Source organism: Ambystoma mexicanum, chromosome 12, assembly GCF_040938575.1.
Source record: "Ambystoma mexicanum isolate Mex_15411 chromosome 12, UKY_AmexF1_1, whole genome shotgun sequence".
NCBI lineage: Eukaryota > Metazoa > Chordata > Amphibia > Caudata > Ambystomatidae > Ambystoma > Ambystoma mexicanum.
In genome coordinates, this window is record NC_090936.1 from 1,194,282,957 (window position 1) to 1,194,307,317 (window position 24,361).

Below are 24,361 nucleotides of genomic sequence, written 5' to 3' on the forward strand. Positions count from 1 at the left end.
TTCTTCATCCATTTTATGGCATAAACTTCTTCACCTTGATCCCAATATGTCACTTATCCTTTATACTTTCTTGATGCCTTATAGAATATCTGCATTCTCTAGTCTCTGTATCATTTCTAAGCACGTCAGCTCTGCTCTGTGTGACATCACCATTCGTCTTTGCCATTCATTTGCTCTGCTTCGTCCGGGATTTCATTCAAATGGCCATCATATTTTCTTGTATGCAGGTACGGTTTTCTCAATGGGAACCTTGCTTCCAGGATTCTCTTAGATATCAGTATTTTCACTGGTACTGCATGTGTCTCACATCCTGGCTCCTAAAATATAGGCAATACAGGTGAGGTGTTTGAGGTGGGGTACTTATCTCCTCCTCTACAGCGTCGCCCCTGAGCTATCCTCCTGAGACAAATGGCAAAGACTGACATCATATGAACAGGGCGGCATGTTGGCCCTGGACGTTGCATTATACTATTTGGCAACGCAGATACGTTACACCACATTCTGGCCACAGCCGGAGTCAGATGCTCCACATGTGCGACTTGATAGACTCAGCGGAGGTAGCAAACCCTGATACTCATTCTGGCAGGTAATAGCTATCAGCACATGCAGGGTTTGGACCCGGTGGGAGCCACACGAGATGCCTGGGCCAAGCTACTCAGGTGCTCTAATTGCGTGATACCGTGGGGGATAGGAGCTATACCTCCTACACTAGACGCAATGCTGGCCACCCATTGGAGCGCCACCGGTCTACGGTGGCTAGGGGATTTGTTTGTGTCTGGCAATTTTATTACATGGGACACGATAAAATTATGTGTGGGGGATATGTCATTACAAAGGTCAGGGCTGCACTGAACTCGTGCTGCCGTCAATGCCGATAGAGCCGGATCGCCCCCTTGCCTACAATACATAGTAGCTCAATCTATTGCCAAGTAATCCATATCAATGTTATACACATCTGCTAGAAATAAGTGGGTAGAGAACTTGGGAGTGAGCTTCACCGATACACAATGGTCACATATGTGCACGCTAAGAAAACAAGTGCCATGGAGCACCAGATACCGTTTGATTCACTTTAAAGTACTGAATAGAGCTCATTATACGCCTGCATTTATATCAACAATTTACCCAACAAACAAGCGAAATTTCCCTAGAGGCAGTAGCGAGAGCACACATTTAATGCATATGCTGTAGGACTGCCCCACCCTCTCTGGTTTCTAGAGGGGGGTTTGTTCGATAATGGACGAGGTCTTGGGGCAAACGTTGACATTGCCAGTGGCTGATTTTATATTGGGGTATCTGGGACAAATTAGCCCGCTGAGGCGTAAAAACCTGGCCAAAAGGGATATGTTAATGCGCGGGATATGAACGGAGCCCCCGACACTGTCACACTGGTTGCAAGAAGCTATCTGGACCAACGACATTGAAGAATTATATAGCTCTGTACCCTCAACCGGAAATAGTCCAAGAGACATATGTCACGACTTCCAACAATACTTGCCGACTAGGTCTGAAGTGGTTTAAAAACGGTTCATGCTGCATACTGTCTACTTTCCAGTGTTGCTAAATGCTTGTACTGACTGAGCTGACTGTTCAGTGATGCCAAGTGATGTTGATTTCACCTGTGTTACCTTTTCTTTTGTTTGATAAACAAGTTTAAAAAAAAATGTTTATAACATTCTCAGGACACTGACCTCAGTGCAACAAACAGAAGATGTACGCCCTCATTAAGAAGGGTGTCCATCTTTCTAATTAGGCCAATGTTTCCCTTTGAGGAACCAAGGAAACCTGGACCCTCCAGGCTACTTCTCCAGTCTTCAAGAGATAACCAACACAGATGTGTATCCTTAATATAATTAAGGCTCACACTCCTTTATCAGCATTCATCTTAAGCACCTTCTGTTTTTGAGGCACGGATACTATTTTGGCAGAGTAACTTTGTTAAGCCAGCACAATACAAACGTTTCAGCAAACACAGAAACAGACTGGAGCAGCCCACCCCCGAACCTCCCTCCCTCCACACCCACTCTTCAAAGTTGGTGGGGGGAGGATGGGAGGGGGTCGCCATCACTGTGACAAATTGTTTTATTTCATGATGCAATTTCAAATGCAATAAGTGGTATGCCATTGTTAATGTATATGATAAACCTTTAATAAAAAGATGTTACAAAAAAACAAAAAAAAAAGTAGTTCCCAAGTTACATTGCTACATTCTGCCTGCAAGCATATCATTCATAATTGAGTCTCTTGAAGGTACATTGTACATTAAATGTCGTGGCCTAGTCTTTCCTAAATAAGTACATTTCATCCAGTGACGCTTCCCATTACTATTCTTTTAAGCATTAATTGGCATATAGCTTTTTTTTTCTTCCACACCTCTTTCGCCTCTTTATGGGAGCATGGGCCGAGGGAAGGATATACTCAGGAAGGATGAGGGCCAGCGAGGAAGCACCCAAAACAACAATAGTACTCCCATAAAGTTTCTATAAAAAAACTAGCAGTCTTTAATAACACTAAGGGCCTCATTACATGGAAGGCGGTAAGGGTTAACGGTCACTGGTAATGGTACCGGTGACCGTTAACCCTTACCGCCTTATTACGAGGTCCCTTTGCGGGTTGGTACTTTAACGCCTGCTTTTTAGCAGGCGTTAAAAACCATCCCGCAAAGGGACCAGGGTGCTAATTACGGTACCGCAATTTGCGGTACCGTAATTAGCACCTTCCCCATTCCCATTATGCCCTATGGGGCAAAAATGGGAATGGGGAAGGGCAATGGGGGAAGGGGGAATTACTGCCCCACCAACCTTGGAATAGGGCGGTAATTCCCCTTTCCTCCAAAGCGGTGCCGGTATTTTACCGGCATGGACCAAGGTGCTAATAGCACCTTGGTCCACTGCCTACCGTGTAATGAGGCCCCAAGAAATGAAAACACACTAATAAATGCGCTCATACCACACCCCTGTAAAAGAACACAGATAATGTGTGGGCATGTGGATTGGATGAAAGGGGCACTCTGAGTAAATACACAGAGGACTGCAAGACACTGCCTGTGCACCAATGCCCACTTTTAAGAATATCTCTTGATGAAGGCAAAGAGTTGGTTCCTAATTCTTGGTAGGGCCCAAAGAACAAGACCTGAGGGACACAACCTCCATAGTTACCTTAATATTTTCTTTCTGGGGATCAACAGCATTGAGCCGACTTCTGTGCCCCTTCCCGGTTTGCTGAAGTAGCTTCAAGGTGTTTGAAATGGTGTGGCGAGATTAGGCGACATGGCACAATTCAACAGGCAGCAGTGGCGCTTTGCTCAAAGAAGCTTGGTACATGGAGGCCATGGTCGGGTCGGCAGGACTTGCAAGTGCTCGAGGCCGCTTGAGATTGCAGAGTGCCTCGTCCCTGGTGTGCTGAAAACCTTGCCCGGAGTCTCGGAGAAAAGGTAAGTACTTCTTCTGCCCTTCCCAGCCAGGGAGGTCGCCAGAGAGCCCTTGCAGGGCTGCCACTTCTAGTAGACAAAGTCCTGGGTACCAGTGTTTCAGCATCAGACTGGCCCTGCCGCGCAGCACTTCACTTCACAAATTCATCTGCAGCGGTTTAGGGGAGCGTTTGACTCCCTCCTTGGAAATCGTTCTCTTCATCTCAACGGCCGAAGAACCTTGACATATTGTACCGTAATAATGTTCCAGTAAAATACTTCTTCTTGAGTCCAAATTGATTCAACTAGGGGGCGGGGAGCTCGCCTCCTTGCCACTATGGATTTGGCCACTAACAGTTGTCTGTGAAGGGGCCATTCTCAGATGTTGTAAGCAGAGTTTTGCCTTCTGATGTCACCTCTCAAAGTGCCTTGGCTGCAGAACTTGGAGTAGGGGCACGGGAAGTGTGTGTGTGGCTTGGAACATTTCCAAGGGATTATAAACCCCCTCCTGATTTAATCCTCTCTCTAAACCACTCTGTCATCCTGTCTGCTTTACATCAAAGAGGCTCCAGTCAGTACCTCCCTGGTGTTATGTTCCCATTGTGCTGGCAAGGTTTCCTTCGAAGCGCTGGTCCCTTACCTATTGCTTGCGAGTATATTCTGTCATCTTGGGAAGGTGTTAAGCTGCCCAGAAACAATGGAGCCTCTATGGATGGACCTAACAGTTTGCTTTGGGTGAAACCCATCCCCAGACAGTGATGCACAAACACTCTGATACTTGCATGAGTTACTGGCAAATCAGTTGAATACAATTAATCAAATGGGCTTTGGCAATGTATAAATTCAGCTCCTGGGAGGCCCCTATACCAAACTAGATATTGCTTTAAATTGATATTTTAGCAATGAATCTGACCACCCTACTCTGTGAGGAAGGGTTACAGAATTGAAGCATGTTGATTGATTTGAAAGGTAACGTACCAAAATGTCGCCCTCATTTGTGCGCCCCCGCAGTCACTGCGTCTTTGGGAGTGCACAAAATATCGACTCCCATTACTGCGCCCAAAAAGAGCGGGGGTGGTGGGGTTGTCCCCTGCTCTCCTTGGGCACAGTAACGTGAGTCGGGGCAACCATTACGGTAAGCGGGGGACAAGAAAGTGAAGAAAAAAAAGAAAAGCACCCTGCGGCGTCAGCTCTGACCCATGTTAGTGGGAGGAACTGATGCCGCAGGGATAGAGGAGTGTAGGTGGCACACAAAAGTCTGCTGCCGTAAAGGTAAGTGGGGTGGGGTGGTGGGCGGGCCGGGAAGGGGTATGCGGGTCGGGGGATGCGGCTAAAGTGATCTATCTGATCACTGCACTGCACCGTAATTGGTGTCGACATTTTCATCTGTGCAGTTATGGGCGGCGCTGTGATCACATAGATTCATTTGTAATAACTCTGGTTCTAGACATGCCGGCACATTTGTTGCAATTTCACCAACCGAAAACAAGATTATGTTTTTTAGTGAACAGATTGGCTGGGACACTTTCTAAAAGTGTAGCCCCATTGCTCCTGACAAATCTTTGGCATGGCAATTATTGCTGCCCAGCTGTGATTACACATCGGCTGTCTTATATATGGATGTTCGTAAATTCAATTAGGCACCCAATGACCCCCAGGTCCATCTGGGTACAAACCCACCAACCCCAGTTTCTAAAAAAACAGAAGGCTGTCTGCAAGTGATACTTTTTAGCAGATCTGAATTTCATGGCAGAATCCATTTACTGGCGCTCCTGCGATTTAAAAGAAAACCATCTCACATGTACTGCCAATTTATGTATATTATGACTTCGGTATTAACAAAGTGCAAGGTGACTCACATGTACACGACATCAAGTACAACCTCAAAGGCCTTAGAAATGCAGCCTCCAATATAGTAACCAAACACAGCGAGTAACCTCACGTGCGCAGGGCTTGCCATCACATGCCAATTACCGCCTGCCATGCCCCAGAATTGACATGCAATGCCAGTCAATGCATCATATGCTTGGTGAATTATGAAGGGTGCAGCTGCAGCCATCATAAGCAACGTGCTGTCTCAAACTACCCACAAACAACATCCAATACCTGCTAAAGCACCAGAGTTAAGGGGCAATCTCACTCATGTAGAGGCCGCCATCCTATGCCATGTGCAGCCTGAAATGTATCAGAAAATGTCAGATAATGCCAGATAATATAAATGCATGATGGATTAGGATGGTTTTCTTGACAAAGTTGCTATACGTTTTTAGAGCGCTCCCTCATTTTCCAGCGCTATTGATACATTCACTGTTGAACAATAGTCTTTGGAAAGGGGAAAACCTGTGTTACAGTCTTAACAAGTGAACAGTGGCAGCGTTCAGTGGTGGACTGGCACTTCCAGAACTTAAGTGAGATGTTCAAGCCAATTTATTTATTTATTTAATGTATTTTGACATTAATAAAGCACACCAAAGCCGGGGGAATCTGGGCGCTGGTTCCAATAAACTGGGGAGTCTTCTGATGAATCCAGAACTCATTCCAATGCCACAAAAGATGTCTGTGGGACCTCACAAAGAGAGGTCACCAAATATCAGGAGCACCCATTCCTGAAGGGGTAAAGCCAAACGTGTTGGAAGTGTCCTCTTTGCACTGGCAGGAAATCACTACAATCCCGACCATAGGGAACACATTATGGGTATGTTCATGGGATAACACAGGACTCCACCAGAACATCGCATGCTCCCTTTTCACAATATGGCAAAAGGCATGGATTTGCTATCTGGGCAGCTGTTTCACTCTGGTTAAAAGCAAAAGTGCAAGGGAAACAGAAATCCCCGCACAGAGGCAACTCGTTAATTAAACCATTTTTTCGATGCGTTTTTTTCAAAACCTTCGTCATTCGAAACTATGTTTTTGAGACAATGCCTGGATACCGTTTTTGAGAGTACAGTAAAGGGAAAAAGAACAGTAGCTAACTACTCTAATAGTTTCACGAAGCCCTGTGGCAAAGACATGGAGTCACCTTTTGCTACAGGTAATTTCGATGCTCCATGACTATAGGGACATTTCTTTTTTTATGAGAGTTTAGAAAATATCTGTGTTAGTAATTTTTTAGCAAATTAACTTCATTATAAAGTCCTCAGTAGAGGTTCCTGCGGCTAAATCATTGGTAATGTGCGGCAGGAGTCAGCACCCAAGAGGTCCTGAGGAAGATGATGGTAGAGCTCAAGTTTGGATCATGAACCATATTGACTCGATATGGGTCTCAAGTTGTATGAAAGGACACCCCTGCAACCTCTGTTCCCCTTGTTCGCTATAATGGAATTGTATGGCTCATTTGACTGAATTTTTGGTTGTACGATCATTTTGTACAGGTTGCATTTGGCCAAATGGGCCATACGGTCAAAAGAACTCAGTCAAATTGGCCAATACCGAAGATTGTAGGCAAAGAGATGGTCGACTCATCTCTAGCCAGGACCAACGCCACTGCTGCGGCTGCACTGCATGCGGTATCTATCCTCGCGATAGTCACGGCAGGGTCAACATTCCAAATTACCTGCGGTTGGTGGCACGTCTCCCAGAGATTTTGGAGGATTGTCGCACAGGAAGAATATTAGCAGAGACCAGAAGCCGGCTTTCCAACTTTCAAAAAGTTGGCAACATCTGCCTGATTGCTTTCAGTGGGAGAAAGTAATGGTTGCATTGTGTTGGGAGTTATTGTTGGCTATTAGGGGAGAATAATTTGCAAGGCCTATGTATTTATTAATATTATGCATCCTGAATCGAAGGTAGCCACTGTAGGTTCTCTTTTTTCTATGTCTATATTGTGTTTGCTTCCTTTTTTTTTCTTTGCTGGTAACTCAGATAGTATCATTCTTAACAATCTTGTTTTTTTCAAGCTTGCTAATCGGATCTTCCCTACACAAGTCAAACATCATACATTGACGCTTGGTGCACATCTGGCGTGTTTGCTCTGTGTTCTGGAAATAGACATAAAGGAAATCCAACAGTGTGACACATGCATTTCCTGTGTCTGTACAGGTCATAACCCGATGTCTCCAAATTCCTTTAGACCCAATGTTTAATCCTCATGAATAGATGAGAGTGGATTCTCGATGGATAGCCGCTGGCAGAGGAACCCTACTAATGTTGGCAGCCCCACTGGTGAACAGATGTAAATGCCACTCTTTCTAAACTTTGAGCCCCGGAATCAAGCTGTTTAAGTCAACTCTAATCCAACAAGAACATCTTTTTACATGCCGCTATAGTGGCAGCGTTTAAATCCCCTTAATGCCTGACCTGACAAGAATGTCAGATAAGATGCCGCAGGATCTGGTCTAATGGTCCTTTGTCCTGGTTCCAGCTGCAATTCTAACTCCATGCCGCTTGCCTCCTTGGCCTTACCAGCACTTTCCCGCCCCCACCCATGGGGGCATCCGTTCTCTTGCACTTCTCCCAATAGCCCCCTCCCCCCTGCACTTATCACCTTGTCATGCACCTGCATGTTAGGATTGTCACAAGGCCAACATAACCGCCTTTCTTTAGTTCTGGATGCTGTATTCTTATAATGCCCATGTTCAACCCAATCCCCTCTTTTCTTGTGCCGACTGGAAACACCAGTGTATTGGCCCCATACAAATGCCCAATAAATAAATACATAAAAATATAGCATGGGTCTGCAACCTTTGGCTCTTCAGATGTTTTGGGCTACAACTTGCATTAGAATTAGCCAATGGTGAGGTTTGACAGACGTTTTATTTGAAAACATCCGGAGAGCCGCAATTGGGAGAGGCCTGTAGGATCGGCCGTTTTGCATCGACAGCAAGGGTGTTATTAGATATTAATTATCTACAATAATTACCAGATCTGTTGCCCATCGGAATTGTTTATTACACTCATTGCGAGAATCCTCTTGGTAAGAGTAAAAAAAAATCCACTCATGATACATTCCTTTATGTAATGAAGGTGCTTAATTTGGTGCTATCCTATGGCATAGCAGCCACGCTGAGATGCTGGCGCGTCATCCTGCATTACGTTGAACTGTACGTGAAGGGCCGTGCTAGTAGCCACGGTGATGAATTGGCTGCAGCTGCTCATCTTGGAATCCCTGGTAAAGCAGGGGAGGGTGGTTTCTGAATATAGGCGATTCACTGAGGAGTTACACCATGAATTGAAGTTGTTTGCAGGGCTGACCCCAGAAGTAGGGATGACGGGCTCCAGTCGGTATAAATGTAGGCATCAAAGTTCTCTTTCCTTGGATTTTCTGAATGATGATTATTTCATGTGAGCAGGGTTAATAGCACCTCAAAGCACAGGGTGCTGTGCCCTGGGTGCCCTACCGCCCTAACCCGTCCTCGATGTAACACACAGAAAAGCGACCACAGAAGGTGGCTCTGGCCTGGACCCGCATTGGACATGTGTGTTGGCACTTCCTCCCAATGGATTTCTGTGTAGAGAACAGAATCTCCAACTTAAACATTGATGCTGGTGAAAGCCAATGGAAGGTCATTATGGCAGTGTAGTTATAGCCTGGTAATATTGTGGCAATAATACCCAATCCGGCAGGCCAGATCTGGTGATAATGGCCTGGGGCTCAGGTTATAGACTCCAGCACCGTTACCACCTTATCCATCTTGCCGGATCAGGTATTATTGCTATTAGCTCGCTGGGTTTTGATTCCGGGAACCGGGGTCTGACAGCAATGCATTTTGTGAATGAACGGGATGCCTCGCGGTGTCAAGGTTATTCAAACAAAATACTTACCTAAGGTGGCCGCCATGGACCTGGATGGCGGGGTTCCATACGCAGACCCTCTTCCATTTTTATGGCATCCTAGGAGGCTGGCGTGGTGGTGGCACAACCGTTGCCTCCAAAAGAAATCAGGTAAGTGGGGTAGAGGTGTGGGGAGGGAAAGACATGGGAGCCAGACGAGAGGGTAGGGTGGGAGTAAGATGGAGGGGCGGGGGATCAGCCTTCAGGCTGCTTGGACCGTGGGCTCGGTTTGTGGGACTCAGCCCGCGATCCGAGCAACCTGATTGGTTGTTTCGCCTGCCCCGGGTGCTAATGTGCAATATATACTGGCTGTGTAGATTCTTTTCATATTCTGATTTGTTGGCTTTTTCAGGCCTGTATGCACAAGGTTGCAGTAGTCGAGCAATGCAGTGAGTTTCTTCCAGTTATTGAACTTGATTCAAGCAAGAGAGAATACCCTGAAGAAGACACATCTCATGAGTTAGACCACTAACAGCATCATCCTCCAGAAAAGCGTCTTTCTATGCATTTATTCATACTTTTAACTTTTTTTCATTTTGCACTAATACCTTCTTAGCAGTTAGCATCTTCCCGGCTTCCGCGGCTGCTCCATTAATTATCATTTGCCCGGCACGCCTCGGCTTTTTATTCAGGCCTCCTCCTCAAGCATGACGCCTGCCACTCATGATTCCTCCTCCTGCAATCGTCCAGATGGCTTTCATCTTTTTGCAAACACCCATGCTCCCTGTTTTCATCCTTCTGGGTATATCCGAGGTCATTTGTTGCCTGCGATTGAATAATGGCAGGGAACGGGCTGCATCCTAATGCCGCGCTTGGCAATATCTCACCTCCATATGCCCTACCACTGAATTAATCTTCTTCTTAATTACAGAATGCCATCATCACACTGTCTCATTTTCTTTTTTTTTCCAGCTCATCTGACATTGAAATTGGTTCTGCTCAATTCGGGCTGCATTCAACGCGGACTCTACGGCTAATTCGGAGACTTACAGAAATAGCATGCGCCTCCTGACTGGCCACGCGGAGCATAATCCGGCCTCCCCGCGGACCGAGGCGGCACAGGTAAAGAGGTCCAGAGTGTCAGACATCCCACCACATGGGGAGTTGCGAGATCTGGTAATGATTCCGTCTCCGCAGACGAACAAGTGGGGATCAGTGTCGGAGCCACTTGATTAATTAGGAGCACCCGGCACGTGGTCGGGGGAATATTCAACCTTCCCGCTCGTGCCTCTGCATGCTCCTCACAATTACTCACAGTCATTAGGAGGAGGTATGCCAGGGGTCAGCAAAAGGGTGCTCAGCGTGCAGCTGAGCGGGAAGAGAACACTGTGTGCAACAATGTAGCCGTGACGGAAACACTAAGGTCATTAGCGGCAGTTTGCAATGTACTGTTTCATCAGTTGACAAACATGGAGGGGGATAATTGGTGTAGCGTTCTAACAAGGACATTGTGAAATGACTAAATACAATTAAAAGTGTTTCTGGTTACAGAACTGTTTATGTCCCTGCAGAAGATGAGTTGTGATAAAGAATCTGTAAAAGAATGCAATGTTTCTGAATTCAGCAATTCAATCTTCAAGGCTCTTTTTAGATCTTGGATTTCACAATTTTCAGACTTCACAGCCTTTGTTTCTCCTACCTCCTATACTCCCTGTAGGCGTTGCTGCACTTGAGCGAACTGTCATGCAGGCCTACCTCAATCTGTTTCTTTTGCTGGCACAGCATTCGACAGGAAAATCTTTGTTTACAGGCTATATGTTGTGGTGTCTGATATTGCAACCTGCAGCAGAAGGTATGTGTGTGATGTGCATGCCACAAGCATTACGAGGTCAATTACATGCAAGGATACGCCCTTTGGAATAGTTGCCGTAACAGGGTGGCTGGTGCACTGGTGGATATTGGTAGCCATCACCAGACAAGGTGAACACAGCACATTAGCACAGCATTTTGCTGTTCCTGCACTGCCACCTGCGTGGGTAATGCGCCATGCATGTGAGCCACTGCCACTGCTCCATTATGCAACTATTGAGCGGATTGTCTGTACCATGGCGGGAGTGTTGGGCACTTGCAAGCTTGCATGCAGTCTTGCCTGGTGAAGGAATGTGGCATGGCTGCTGGCGGTTGGCTACAGGGGTGCCTAATTCTGACCAGGTGCCGTGGCTTCTCTGTCCAATCAGCAGTTATGTTAGAGCTCCCAGGAAGCACTGGAGGATCTGCTCATTGTGGTGGTAAAACACATTGCACGAGTTTGTGTTACCACCAATATGGACATAACTGAAAGACATTGGCCCTCATTACGACCCTGGCGGAAAGCGACTGACCGGAGCGCCACAGCGTAAATAGCGTTTCCGCCATTGTACGAAGGAGCAAAGTGCGGCCCATTCCGACCCATCGGGCACGAGCACCACGGCATGGCGGAAGTGCAAAGTCCGCGATGGCGGAAAAGACCCCAAAACGGCCCACACCGCCGCCGTACGGCGCCCTAGGTGCAATACCGCCACCCCTCTTAGCGGTCACCGCAGTGTGCGCCTACCGGAAAGTACGGTGGCCGGAAATATACGGAAACGGAAGCTAAAACATGGGCCCGGAACGGGAAACATCCCGGCGTACACCTATAAATACACTAAAACCACACAACCACTAAAATCACTACCCCGAAACACACCCCAACCCGCCAACCACCCTAGCGAAACCAAGAATAATGGGAAAAGCAGCGAAGAAAGCGTGCGACCGCAAGCGGCAGGTCCACTTCTCCCGTGAGGAACTCACCGTGCTAACAGAGACCCTCCAGGAGAATGCTGCCGTCGTCTTCTCCACGCAAATGACCAGGACGGCACTTGCAAACAAGAAGGCCATATGGGCTCTGGTGGCACAGCGGGTAAGTGCGGTGGGGACCGCACCCCGCACCCCACAGCAATGCCGCAAGCGATGGGACGACCTGCGGATACGCGTCCGCAGCATACTCTCTGCCAACCGCAACATTGCCACAGCCACCGGGGGAGGTCCTGAATCACCCATCAAGTTGACCCCCTGGGAAGAAATCTGTGCCTCCACCATCGGAATGGAGAGCATAGAGGGAGTCGGAGGGATGGAGAAAGGAGTGCAGACATCCGAAGATTCAGGTAGGTGGGCCAGATAAAACAATGCCAAATCCACAAAGTCCATTCATGTGAAGTACCATGTGTCCCCATAGTGCAACAGAAACACATGTCCAGGAGAACGTCCACACACATCGGCCTGATAGCGCACGTTAAAACCCACAATAAATACATAATTAATTAAAAACCCCTAAAACACGCACTACACGTGCAGCAGGCACACCCTAACTGCAGGCTGCCAAACAACTGCACCCTCACTCCACACACAAATGAAACCACCCCCAAGACCCCGACCCAAATCACCCTCAGGCACCACCCCAATGCATGTGATACAATGCCATTCCAATTCCCACTGACCCATCAATAACCCTCGCCCTCCTTTACTCCACCACAGGGTCCGATCCAAACGACGAGCTACAGGACACCCCTACCAGCACACCTGCAAAGAGGGCCAAGACCAACGGCCAGAGACCCTCCACCTCAGCTGCACGCATCAAGACACGGCAGCAGCACAAATCAGGTGGCAGCACAGAGGAGGGAACATCAACAGGCACCCCAGCAGCCAGCATGCCCACAACACCACCACCACAGGTCCCCCCAACGGATGCCACAGAAGGCACTGCCTCTGGTGGCAGCAGCACCATAGGTGACACCCCATTGATGGCAGCATGCTCCGACACAGAAGACGGGGATGTCGAGGTCAGATCCATCCATGACCTGTCCCAATCCCCCTGTCTGTCCCCTCCCGTACAACATGAGGATACCACGCAGGGGCACCCACAAGACGACGACTGGCCATCCCCCACAAGCCCTGTGGCAAGGCAACATGAGGACAACAGCCCCTCTGTGACACCACCGCAAATGGCCATGGCCCAGCAGAGGCAACAGTCCCTCGACAAGTTAATCGTCCAACAGCAGCAAATGGCCACACTCCTCAAGGGCCATGCCGATGAATGTGGGGGCACCAAGGCAGACATAGAAACATCAACAGAGACACTTAGGGCAGAAATGGAGAGAGGTACAGAGACGCTAAGGGCACAAATTGAGAGTAGCACCGAGAGCCTGAGAGTCCAAATGGAGAGTAGCACCGATAGCCTGAGAGTCCAAATGGAGAGTAGCACCGAGAGCCTGAGGGGGGAACTGCATGCGACGTCCAAAGACGTATGTGCCGAACTTGCCGCAGTGCGCCGTGTGCTCACTGAGCTCTCGCAAACCCTTAGGGACATGCATGGACGTGAGCAGGCAGACACATCATCCGTTGCAAGTTCCGTCCAGGGCAGCCCCCAACGTAGATCTGGAAGGAACCTGCGCTCCACAGGCAGGGGTGCCCCTGATACCCGCAGAGGGGGCATGCAATAGCGACAGCCCACTGACAATGAGCATCTTAGGACACTGGTGTTCGGGGGGGGAGGTAGGAGGGTGGAGGGGGTGTGTTGGGCTCACTTGGGTGGCGGGTCGATAGGGTGTACAACATGATATCACATATGCCATAAAAAGTGCACGATCAACCAATGAGAAGTGTGGACATTGATCTTTGTGTACTAGGCCATCATAGGCGTACAGTCCATATTGTGCATGTCCCAGACACACGCAGTGCCACGAGTCCCGTGTCCATGCATCAGCCACCAGGCGTGAGTGCTAGAAGCATACATCAATGAGATGCTGACGAATGTCACGGCCCTCCGGTGCCTCGCAGACTCCATGAGGTGCTGCCACATCCCCACCCTCATCATGACCATCTTCAGGTGCTTGCAGTTCTGCGTCAGGGGGCATGGGCACATTTCTACGTACGCACATGTTGTGGAGCATGACACATGCCATCACCATCTTTGCAACCTTCTCATGGCGGTACAGGAGTGCCCCGCCAGACCTGCTGAGGCAGCGGAAACGACCCTTCAGTAGGCCGAATGCCTGTTCAATGACTACACGGGTACGTGAGTGGGCATGGTTGTAGTCCTCCTCATGCTGGTCCCGTGGGTTCCGGACTGGTGTGAGGAGCCATCTCTTCAGTGGATATCCAGCATCACCTGTATGTGGACGAGAAACGTATGATGTGGAATGCCATTGATACGTACGCACACCCCCCCCCCCCTTCCTGGCAGGTCATTGCCGCATCACATACCCCACATCATCATGCATGTAATGAGACTCACCGAGTAGCCAGGATCTGTTCCCTGCGTGTCGTTCCATGTAGCGTGGTATTGTAGAGTTCCTCAAGACCATAGAATCATGGGTTGATCCAGGGAATCGGGCACAACAATGTGTAATGATCCTGTTGGAGTCACACACCATCTGTACATTCAGGGAATGAAATTGTTTTCGGTTGCGGTACTGGGCCTCCATGGCATGTGGGACGACCAATTCAACATGGGTGCAGTCGATGGCACCAATGCAACCCGGTATGCCGGCAAGTGCATGGAATCCCACTTTTGTGTTGGTTATTTCCAGCTCCGAGCGTGGTAGAGAGATGTAGTCGTCTGCGTGCTGCAGGAGGGCATCGAGCACTAGCAATAGTGTCCGTGAGAACAGTGGCTGAGAAATGCCATGCAACTGTCCGACTGTGTGCTGGTAGGTGCCTGTGGCCAGGAAGTGTAGTACAGACACCACCTTCAGTAGGGGTGGGATGGCGGTTGGGCTGTCTATCATGCTGACAAGGTCAGCCTGTGTCATGTCCACAATGGCGGCTATGGTGTCCCGGTCCAGACGGTAGAGGGTGTGGATCTGCTCATCAGTGAGGTTGAACGGATGTGCTCGGAGGCGTTGAATTGCGGGCTGCCTGCGTGGTGGTAGTGGCTGTGCTGGTGGGCCTTGCTGGCCCTGCCTTGGCCTCCTCCTCCTCCTGCGTCTCCTCCGTGCGGCTGGTTGTAGTTGGTGTTCGTCTACTTCTTGGAGTCGGAGCACTTGCAGTGCTATCAGGTCCCCCAGGGCCAACATCGCGAGTCCTGCCGGTAGCATTTCGGTGTGGTTGTGGGAGGGGACTGGCTGTGCAATTTATGTGTTTTCAGGCTGTATGGCCTCCACCTGTGGTGATTAATTCCACCTGTGCAAACTGCTCTCCCCTTTGGCCGAGCACGTCCCGCGCACAACGCTGCAATTCGGGGAATGGCATCTTGCTATTGCAATCATGTATTTGTACCCGATGGCCGTGTAAGATTGGTTGATATGTTCATTCTGCTGTGGTCCCATTGTCTCACGTACTATCTGTGCAGTCGCGAACAGACTTGTGAGGGGTCAGTGGGACGTAGTACTCGGTTAACGGTGGGCCCTCATGCATCACTGTACCGAGTTGCAACGACGGGCGGGGCGTCCCATTCGTGGGTGAAGGCAGTTGCCATTTTCACACACAGCCGCACTCGATGGGATGATTAGTGATTTCAAACGGCCACAGATGCCTTTTCGACGTGATGTTGCAAATGAGGAATTCGAAGGGCGGCGCTTTCGGTTTCCAGCTAGCGGCGAGGAGATGCCCACAGGTCTGACTGCAAATGTAACGTTCTATTGTTCTATGTCCTTGAGACAGGGCCCATGGCGAGGGAGCAATGATTGATATGAATAGTTTGGGATGCGCAATAGCTACGTGGGCGATGAGGCCGTCCGTTCCCAAATACATGTTACTTCACTACACTGGAATTACGGGCTGGGGCACTGTGGATTTAGCAGGCTGCATAACGCACAGACTCAATGGATGTTTCTAATGTCATGTGAGTAATTATTCAGGCATTTTGATCCCGGGATGAGGGAATGATGGATGGATGCATGGGCAGGTGATTTGGTACAGAGTTTGCCATGTACAGGGCTTCTTGGGATCTATCCGCCTCCCCTACGCTATGTGATGCAGGGCTGCCATAGTGGGACCATCGTCCATCTGGCCTTGTTGAGCCCTCCCTGTCTCGAGGCGCCCTCAGACACTCGTTTGTGATGGTGTTTGCACCTCGATATAGATGGTTGTGAGTCGCAAGTGGTTTTGGGGTGGTGATGTTCCTTTGGAGTGGGCTAGCATGCATATGGCTGTGGATTTCGTGTGATCATTGAAGTGAGTTGTTCGAATGTAGTTCTGATGGCCATTCTGTTCTTTTTCTTTTCTTTTGGTTGACAGGTATCTCCTCCCCTTTTGCCACTGCCATCTGTATGCCACTCCTGCAGATGGATTTTACTCCCGACACCTGCTGCTTCGTGTTAATCAGTGGAGCAGCATTACGATCTTATGGGACGATCGCCAATGGGCCACATGCCCTTACGCAGTACTGGTGGCTCGGAGCAACATTTCGGCCTTTCAGCTGGACTAGTGCCTCCCCATTGGGACGGCCCTGCGGTTCTGTGCGCTTCCATGTTGCCTTTTCGTACGTGAATGTGGCTCTGTGTACCATGGGGGAACAGGGCGACACACAGGTAGTGGCTGGTCGTTTCTTGCGGAAGCAGCCCACAATGGTGGTTGGTGTTTTGGATTTCATGGCCTGATGGCTGTATGTGCTTGGTGATTTTGATGTGCATAAATGTCTATTCTGATTTGGCCCGTGTAGCGTTTTTCTTTGCAAGTGATGTGGCATATGCCTATTTGGGGGGCGATGTATTGTGAGGAGATCTGCATTGGGTTCCAGCTTCGGGGTTTAGTTGCGTGGTACTGTGCTGTGCGCGTTTGCCTACGAAGCCCAGTGAGGTCAGGGATGGGGGCTGCCAATATGCCAGTTTGAATGTTGTCATGCTCAGGGGCGGGGGATTGGGTTTTGTGTAACAGATGCCGGTCTGCCAGGTGGACTGGTTGAATGATGTGGTTTTCGGTATATTGCTGGTCACAGGTGCCTGTGTTTGCGTGCGTTTCTTGGTGGGGGACTGTGGTCATGTCCATTGGGATGGCTTGTGTATTCGTGCCATCTGTGCCCTGCAGCTCCCATTGGCCCCTGTTGTGTTTCTTTTGTTCGTTGGCATGCATGGGTGACTTGTACATTTCAATGGTTGCATTGTGGCTTCATTGCACCTACGGGGAGTTGTACTTTGTGGGCAGGGAGCGGTGTACAGGCACTCAGTGGGGCCGTTTACGGTTGATTCGCGATGCCGTACTTCTCGCCATGGCGGAATGGTCCATTCCGCCATGCCTGATGGCGTTAGGTACATGTCCGCTAGGGTCGGAATTGGCGTACCGTTGCACCATGGTGGTGTTTGCGGTTTGGCATGGCGCGCGCGCGCGTGCTTGGTGCAGTTAGCGTTGGCGTTCACTACGGTGTCGCTAATGGCATCGTACTTTGCGGTGACGGGTCATAGTCGCACCGAGCGCTATTCGATGGCGGTATTGCATTTCCGCCATCGTTTTTCGATTTCCGCCAGGGTCGTAATGAGGGCCATTGGCCCTCATTAGGACTCTGGCGCTAAACCATGGTGCTATTAGCACCATGGTCCATGCCGGAGTCCGCCATGGAGAAAGGGGGACTTACCACCCCATTCCAAGGTTGGCGGGGCGGTAATTCCCCCTTTCTCCATGGCCCTTCCCTATTCCCATTTTTGCCCCATAGGGCTCAATGGGAATGGGGAAGGCGGCAATTACGGTACCGCAAATTGCGGTACCGTAATTGCCATCAAGATCCCTTTGCAGGTCCCTACTTTAAGAGCTGATCCACACCAGCCGTTAAGGTCGGGAGCCGCAAAGGGACCTCGTAGTAAGGCGTTAAGGGGTTAACGGCGCCACAGCCTTTTACGGCGCCGTTAACCCCTTAACGCCAGTGTCCTAATGAGGGTCATTAGGTAATACGGCTGCGATGGGAAGGAACACAATGGGAAACACTTTTCTAGGGGTCCCGATGTGTCCTCTGCTTTGTAGTGGTAGCTTCAACATTGGGGCAGGGAGGGAACACATGTAGTCTGTCCCCAGAGCTGCTGTGCAGAATCCTGGTGCGATCCTTTTTACAAACCCAAATGCATTAAAAAAAAAAAAAAAAGATTTCTTCCTTAATGCAGACATGGCTGGAACTCACAGGAAACATTCTGTCTACAGCTTTCCCCACCTCCCCAAAATGATCATCACATTTCCTGCATGGAGCAGAAATGCCGTGACAAACTCTGACTCGTAGTTCCACCGCAGAGCGAAGGAACCCCAAAGCCTAGTGGCAAAGGTCAGTTATTTGGTGAAGTGAAAAGGCTGTAGTCCTGCCTGCAATTTTTTCATGACGAGCGCCATTGCTGACCTCAAGGATGCACACTTGCATGCACTGGAGACATCTGAGTGAGTTCAACCCATGAAAGTGTGATAAATAAATATATAAATAACCCATCATATAATCCAGCTTCCGCCTAGATTTCCATCCCTGCCAATTCTCCATTCAGTGATGCACAACAAATCAGCAGGAAAGGCATGAACCACAGATGCAGCCCTGGATCCCCTGTGAGGAACACAACGAGGTCGCAAGACATTGGTCTGTCATCGGGCACTGCACTGGAATTGTATTGTATTGTTTATTTCTGTAGCGCCGATACAGAGGCAAGTGTTTCAAAGCGTTCAACAAGGGTGGGAACATGGGGAAAAACAACAGTTGCTCAGAGTCCTTGAAATTCTGAGACGATGATAGTCTGCACAGGCAGAGTAAGTGCATAGAATACATTTAACAGTTAAGACACAGCGAAGAGGCCTGACAGCGATTCTGCAGTTTTAACAATACAATTAAGGGGAGAAGACAAGGGAGAACAGACAGACGATCTTCAGGTGCGGTGTATACTGATCGAGCAAGTGCACAGGGGGTCACAGGGAGGGGGAGGATCAAGTGCACCCGGTCGGTTGAGACTGGGGTAAGTGCAGAGACAGCCACTCTCATGGGTTAATTTCTCAAGTGCATTGAGTGAGGGTGAGGTGTAAGGCCCTGAGGCAAGTGCGAGAGAGTACTGGCGCGGGTGCCTGGGACCACAGAGACTCTGAGGTACCACCAGGCAGACAGTCGGCATGCTGTAAGGAAGAGGAGGGAGAGAGGAATAGAAAAGAGAACTTGATTAGCAGGGTGGAGGGAGAGAAAAGGAGGAGGAGAAGAGGTAGGTCTTGAGGAGTTTTCAGAATTTAGGGAGATCCGGATGAAGACAGAGGGCGGTACGGAGGCTATTCCAGAGGGAGGCACCTGCTGAGGATACGGATCTCCCAACAAATCTCTGCTTGGAGAACCGGCTCACTCACAGAATAAAGCCCAGCTGAACAAAGGTGGACTGAAGAACTACCTGGAAGCTCCACTATGTTCAGAGCCACTATGACACAAGGCAAATACAACAAATATCTGTGGCTTTCTAGGATGCCCTTACCATGGAGCACTAGGGAGTAGTTAGAGCAAATCTGGCCTCAAAATGACCCTCTTCCTGAGGATGCTTCAATCCTGGCACCGGCCGACGGTACGTTTGGAGTGGCGAGGGTGCAAATACCAAATTGCGCTGCCATTTCTGGAGAGAATGGAAGCAAGGTCAAATGCAATTCCTTCTTCATCCCTTCAAATAACATCTGAACAATTTCTGATCACTCCATTCAACGTCTCCCCCTCTGGAGTTCCCCCTCTATACTGCTCCCCCACCAATTCCAGCTCCCCTCCCAGCCTTGAACCCTACTTGCAATCCTCTGGGTGCACCCCCTTTATAAAGTGCTCCATTGCTTCCCCTCTAGGGATGTGCTTTTATAAAACCCATACTACCTACAACCCACACTTCTTGGCATTTACATCTTTTCAGAAGAACTGTTTCTTCTTAAATTATTTTACAAGTTCAAGAATTGCCAAACAAAGTGTGTTTTAAATAGCAAACCTTCAATTCTAGTTGACCATCAAGTCTGCTGTGCTCCTTCAGAAGTGGCCACTGTCAGACTGCTAGAAAATGAGACAGGTATCAAAGAAAAAGAGGTTGCAGAATTAAGGGGGCAAATGTGAGATCTGAGGGTACCCTGCTCCATTATTTTCAGTCTGTGTCTCTTTGAGGACTCACAGGTAGGCAGTGAGTTGAGGTAGCATCAGGGAATTGATGCTGTGAAAGAAGGGCCTATAGTAGACATCTCATTTCCTATTGGTTAGTCTTCTGATTGTCTGAGGTGTGGATGCTGTGGTCATATAACCCACAGAATAAACAACGTTTCATGGTAAATGTCTAAAAAGCTGTAAAAGTGTTGAATTTTGCGAATCAACCAGTGGAGCAAGCACTTTAACAGTTATTAAGGGACTATCAGAACACTCCATACAGTACCAGAGGAACCTACCCGACTGAGTTTGTGTTTGAGCGACCTGTACACACTCATCTGCCACAGGACAGGACACAAGCAGCCATATACAGGGAAGAGGAGACAGTGAATCATGAAAAGGCCAAAGAAGTGATGAAGCAATGTAGAGATAAAAAGAGGACAGCAAGAAGCCCATTCATAGCGGTGGGTGATACCGTACCAGTTAAACAACTGGTGAGGCACAGAGTTATACCCCCGTCCAATCAGTAGGCCCTCACAGCTACACAACCATGAGGGTCTTGAATAACCTCAGGGGATGAAACAAAGGAAATCACGAGAAACTCATCCTTTTTAAAAGGAACACAGAAACACAAAGGCACCTTCAAAGGAAGAATCCGAGGCAGGTTATTCTGGTGACAGCGAACAATCAGATGAAGAATACAGCCCTAGGGGAGACATGACACTCGAAACCTTTCCACCCAACCAGCCAGCTACAAGACCCCCACAAGTGAAAGACAACCAACTCAATGGGTTGAAGAAGTGGGGTAAATGACTTCATATAAAGTGAGGGGGAGGTTGTAGTGCTCAGTGTCCGTTAATGCTACGTCATTAAGGAGGTGGCTCTACACTCAGGGATCTTTGTACGGGAGGTGACGTAGAAGAGAGGAGAGATAAAGAAAAGGAAAGAAAGATGATCGCACCATCTCCAGTGTCATGACTTTTATTTACTTGGAGCCCCTAATACAGGGTAAACCAATGCATTAATTGAAAAAACTATAGGTAATGCCCAAGTTTCAATTTAATATCACAAACTATTTTAAACAATAGGACTCGGGCCACAGGGAATTGCAAATGGCACTGAATATGGCATGAAATAGCACATGAAGATGGCTCTCATCCAAACAGGTGTCTCCCTGCCCCTGCAGAACCATTAAGGACAACATTGACTCTCTCACTGCAGCTGTGGCTAATCTCTGCAACCACTCCTTTGCCACTGCAGTGTTCCCCTCTCCTCTTAATCACTCCGTTGTGCAACCACTGCTCAAAAAGCCTTTTGCCGACCACTCCATCCCGGCAAACTATCGCCCAATTTCTATCAATCTTTTCATGGGCAAACTCCTGGAGCAAATGGTTATCTCCCAGCTAACCCTCAACATTGAATCTGTGGGTTGTCTCCCGGACCATCGGTCTAGCTTCAGAGCAGCCAGAGGCAAGGAAACTGCTCTTCCGAACACCCGTGAAGATTTGCTCTCCAACCTTGACTCTAACTCTCCCTCTGTCCTCATCCACCTTGACCTTTCTTGTGCTTTTGATATGGTGAACCAAAACATCCTGATCACCCATCTCTGAGATACCCTGGGCAACACGGATCAGGCTCTGGTGTGGCTATCCTCTTACCTCTTAGACAGTCCTTCCCAGGTTGAACTTAGGTCCTTCCTCTCCTCCATCACACTCTCATCATGTGGTGTTCTCCAGGGATCTATCCTCTTGCCCTGGTTTTTCAATGTCGTTCTGGCCCCCTTGGCCTGCCTGATCTCTAAGTTTTCCTCTAACTTTCAGTATTATACGGATGACACACAGCTCTCTTTCAGGCTACCCTCGGCATCCTATTTGCTCATCCGTGAAGGTCTTTCCACTATTCAGGCATGGTGTGCCTCTAATGATCTCTGCCTTATTGCCAGTAAGATGGACACCCTTCTCATTGGGACCTCAGCTCTCGCTTTTCCCCTTTCACTCTGGCTGGCCTCCCTTGGCCCTGCACCCTCAACCTCTTGTGAGCAGAAAACCTCAGGGTCATCTTCGAATCCACTCTCTCCTTCTCTCATCACATCACAGACATCTCCAAAAAGTCCCATTTCCAACTGCACCTCCACAGAGGTATTTACCGTTTCTCACCATCCCCCAGAAGCTCACTGTCTCCAGGGCCCTGGTTCTGGCTAGGCTTGACTATTGCAACAGCCTCTTTCTCAATCTACCTAACTCTACCCTCTGCCCTCTGCAACCCATCCAAAACAGGACTGAAAGACTTATCTTTGGCCTCAAGCCCAGGGTCCGCATCTCTCCGGCTCTGAAATCCCTCCACTGGCTCCTGATGGCTACAAGGATCAGGTTGAAGACCCTCTGCATTGTACACAAGGATTTCTTGGGCCAAAACTCTCTTCCGAAGTTCAGAAAGAGAGATGAGCACTAGGAACTGGTGGTGGTTGTGCCTGTACTCAGTATATATTGTCTGATCTCGTTGTACTTGCTGCTTGTTGGTAGAAACTGTAGGACCCCTGCTCTCGGAGCCATAATGTAGGTTAATGTTGCTTTGTTGATTTTCTACTCATGTGGCGCCAGTGCATTGGGTTGAAGATATTCATTTCATTCACTTAGTTGTGCATACTAGGTATGGACCACACATTTTTCTTTTGCGTTTTGTTTGTGATTTATCAAGGTTTTATCAATTTGAGAGAGTGCCGACACGTGTTCCGACCATAAAACAGGTCTTTATCAAGGATGGGTTAAGGATATCTTGGTAGGAAGGTTAGATGGAGGCGTGTAGCCGTGAACTGTGATTCATTGTGTTTGCAGGGTATGTAGCCTTGAAAGAGGTTGTCCTTAGGTTTAAGCACATCTGTTGCGTTAACGAGCGATTACTCAGTGCTGAAAACTTCTGTCTGTGTGTTCCAAAACAAACAGACGGAAGTTACCCCTAACTTTGCTCCTCTGAGTCATATAGGACCTCCCATCCAGTACCTAGCACTTTCCTTTGAGCCCTCCTACACTGCCATCAGGCCTTCCTTGCAATTCCGGGGCGTGTTCCCCTTGGAGGCCCTGCCTTCCCTGCATTTAACCCAGGGCACTGTGGCACTGGGGGCACTTCTCTCCCATTCCTCTCCCCCATTCCTCTCCCCTGCACTTCTTGTCTGCACACTTGCACGATCCAAATGATACTAGGCCTAGTAAGATTGGTTGTCTTGTTCCCCCCTGTATTCCCCTACCTGCCTGGTTGCGCCTTGAAATTTGTGTGTATAGGTGCATTATAAATGACCTATCAATCAATCAATAACATTATTAATATTATTATTTTATATTGTGTATATAGTTCAAACATAAACATTTACACACCCTAAAAAGAACAGATATATCGATATTAAACATATAAGCATATAAGCCTATCCAATAGCGCACACAGAGCATCTAATTACTAAAACACAAATACACAGAGATAAAATACTACAATTGAAATTAAATATCCACCTCTTATTAGCTGAAGCCTTCTATGAGCAATGTACATTTAAACCAACACACATAGAGCATATGCCATATGATTAAGCCTATCACATATTGAATCAATGGCCTCCTAACATATTGACAAAAGGCAAAATAAAACTTAACTTAAAGATTTCCAAGCAATTTCACATCAGCATCCAAACATAGCAGATATTTTTCAACAGCCTTCCAGATCTGAGTAATTGCTATAATCAAACCTTGGTTATAACCAGATACGATTCTCATCCAAATTGATTCAGTAGTAATATCCTCCAAGTCGTTAACATATTTCTTAAGGCAACATACATAAGTATCGTTCAACTCTATACATGAAATGAGGTCATGTCTAGCTGATTCAAGAATTTTCTTATTATTGCATAGTGTATAGAGTAGTTTTCCCTCAAATAAACTCATCCAAGCTCCTGTTATTTACAGAACCTTCAGTCTATTTAATCGTATATTTAAGAATATGCTTCAAGTCACTGGTGATGGTAGTATTGGTAGTATTAAGCCGGTCAAGTGGCACAGCGAGTAGAGCGCCCGCTTTGACACCCGTGCAGAGCCTGTTAACGCAGGTTCGAATCCCGGCGGGGCCAAACTCAGCCTTTCATCCTTCCGAGGTCGATAAATGAGCACCACACACCGTGGGTAATAATAAGC